This window comes from Zingiber officinale, chromosome 9A (assembly GCF_018446385.1).
Source record: "Zingiber officinale cultivar Zhangliang chromosome 9A, Zo_v1.1, whole genome shotgun sequence".
In the NCBI taxonomy this organism is placed as follows: domain Eukaryota; kingdom Viridiplantae; phylum Streptophyta; class Magnoliopsida; order Zingiberales; family Zingiberaceae; genus Zingiber; species Zingiber officinale.
In genome coordinates, this window is record NC_056002.1 from 121,840,475 (window position 1) to 121,843,412 (window position 2,938).

At 36.2% G+C, this 2,938-nt stretch overlaps 1 long non-coding RNA gene across 2 annotated transcripts; it reads right to left on the reverse strand.

Moving 5' to 3' along the window:
• Positions 1–1,420: 1,420 nt before the first annotated feature.
• On the reverse strand, positions 1,421–2,501 carry LOC122020829. 2 transcript variants are annotated; one of them, XR_006122339.1, is made up of 2 exons: positions 2,033–2,501; positions 1,421–1,703 (listed from the first exon to the last, which is right to left on the reverse strand). It is a non-coding gene; the product is annotated as an uncharacterized LOC122020829 (long non-coding RNA). The 2 variants fall into 2 exon arrangements; XR_006122338.1 differs by having other exon boundaries at positions 1,421–1,822.
• Positions 2,502–2,938: the final 437 nt, after the last annotated feature.

The following is a 2,938-nucleotide window of genomic DNA, read 5'->3' on the forward strand; positions in this document are numbered from 1 at the left end:
GACGAAGTCTGAGGGCTCTTATATAGAACTGTAGGGAGGCTTATGCACACCTACCGAGGCGTACACGTGTCCTTTACCATACCTTAGTATGGACTTGCTAGAGGAGCATGCCTAACACCATACTGCTACAGTCCGAGCACCTCTCTGATGGGACGGCATAACCTTCTGTCTTAAGATTCTGCGTATGACTTGATCATTGAACATGTCTGTTGTCAGAAGATGTTCCCCCATGTCCCCTTGTCCTTGTCTCTTTTTCCCCGAGCCGAGCATCCCTCCGCTCGGCAAGCATCGGTCCGACCGGGCGTAGGTATCGGTCCGACCGGGAAGATTTCACTCCATCGCGTGCTCGACTGAGACTGTTCCTTCACAGCATTGATGCTTTACGCCTCGGCCGAGCGGGCTATCCGCTCGGCCCGGCGACCCTGTTCACCATGAGCGTCGAAAACCCGACTTCCCGTCGGGTTGTCTTTGACTCCGCTCGGACCCGTTCGGTCGGTCGACCAACCCTTCTCCGATCGACTGGCCCTCAGGTCGACCCTTTTGACTTTTGACCTCTACGTGTCATTGACTCCCCTCAAAGGGGGTCCCCTGTCCTTACCGCCGGATCACTGCATGTAGTTAAATTATAATGGGAGAGAAATTTTTTTGTAGATAAAGTAAGAAGCAAAAGACATAAATTGCATGTAGTTTAATTATATTGGGAAAATTACACGCCAAAGTTACTCAATAAGCATACCTAAAATAAGTTGTGAAATGTAATTTCAAGTAGTATGATGAATTTGACAAAATAGTGAGGGTAATCATCTTTTGCTACAAATGCTACAGTGAATTTGACAAAACAATATCCAGAGTCTTAAGGGAAAGAGAAGTAGCAATTACATTTCAAACTGTTTAAATTAAAGATACTAGCAAATCCTAGTAGATCCATATCAACCAACCTTAGTCATGAAAATAGTAGGAAAATGCTTCTTTATTTTCACATTTTTTGAAATCAACATTGAATATAACAAGAAAAGAAATTGAAAGTACAATGCCTGAAATGAAGTTTCTTTGATTGTATGAATCACAAGAGAAACATACGTATGGTATTTTGAGGTGTATATGAACCAAAATAATATTTTTAAGAAAAATTAGGTGTAGCTCCAATAAATAATAAATTAAGCTAATATAGGTAGCAATAATAGGGATATGTTCCACGGAAATGAATATATTTTATACCTAAAATTGTGTGAGATATTACAGTAGAAGATGTAAGAGGTAGAAGGAGACCAAAGATAACATTAGTTAACATAATTAAAAAAAAGTTAATTGATTTTTAATATTACAAATAATACAATCAACCATACTCATGGAGGAATAAAATTCATATAGTCAATCTCGAATAGTAATTCAGGATAGTTTGATGATGATGATAATGTGATTGTAAAAATAATAATAATTAAATGTAAGTTGATAAATTTTCAGCAAGAAAAACTATCAAAGAGAATATGGTGTGTCATAGACAAACTAAACTCCTCAAGTAATAAAGGAAAAGAAAATTGACAAATGTTATTTCAATTTCCATCAATTTAGCTGCTGATATATGACACTTCCTACCAGATTCAGAATGCTGATCCTTAGTTTGATTTCTTCCTCTGAGTCTGAAGTGTTTACTCTTTGTTGATTGTAGTTATTGCATCAAGGATTCAAAATTCTTGTTTGGACTGTGAAAATATCAAACTTTTCTGTGACTTCTTTTGAGCGAATCAGAGACCAACAAGTTTTATTCTCTTTGGAATGCACGAACTGGTTGAAAAACCCATCAGGCAAATGGGGATAAAAACTACAAAGAAAACGAATAAAAACTACCAAAGATCCCATCTTTGACCGATTAAATGAACGCAGAAATGAAGATAAAGTCCCCAAATCGACTAAAAGCAGCAAAACTACCGCATCAATTTAACAAAAGCATTAGCACCTCAGCGAATCCACCAAAGCGCAATTGTTTCTTTTAACAAAATTCAAAGCGAGGAATGAGACAGATTGTCCATACCTTTGACTCACAGGCGTTCACCGCGTTGCTTTCCACCATCGCACTCGGAAAAGCCACACCACCACCAAGAATCGGCAATCGAATTCGGGAAGCTCAAAGAAGCGAAAAAAAAGTTGCCCTTTTCCACCTGTAAGACCGAATCCGGAAATAGTCACTCACAAATCGGCAACTCCCACTCCGAAAGAACCCTCCTTTCCACTATTTCCGTTGCGGTGGAGCAGTCGACAACCTTCAAAACCCTAAATCTTGCATGGCAAAGAAAGAAAGGCGAGAGATTGGCGTCTAGGGGAAGAGATTGGTAGTTCCTCAAATCACAAAATGTATGCCCACAGACCAACAACGACGCATGCCCACAGAAAAGATAATTTACCAAGAGATCAGAACGAGGCGAAAAGAATGAGGCCGCTAGGGTTAGAGAAAGAACCGCCGAGCACGGAGTATTTTAGCCGCTAAGATATTTTTGGGCGTTAATTATTTTGTTCGGCTCTAAGGTCACCTTGTTACTGATCTTATACATCATGTCAGGTTAATAAACTATAAATAAAAAAGTGAAATCCGCATTTTTTTAATACAAAGTAGAATATACTTTTTTTTATTTTTTACAGTATTATTATTAAACTTGTTTATTATATACTACTCCGAATTATTAATTATCGGAATAACATATATCGAAGTAAAAATTGATTTTTCTACTTAGTATTAATTTTAATTAATTAAAACCTAAATTTAAATCTCAATTAAATCTATAATTAAAAAGTAAAACTTTAATTAAATCATAAATTAATTAAACTTCAATTAAAACTTAAAGATGAAAATTAAATTAAATTAAATTATAGTTAATCATAATTAATTAATTAATTAATCTAAAATTCAATAATTATTAATCTTAATTTATTCAATTAATTA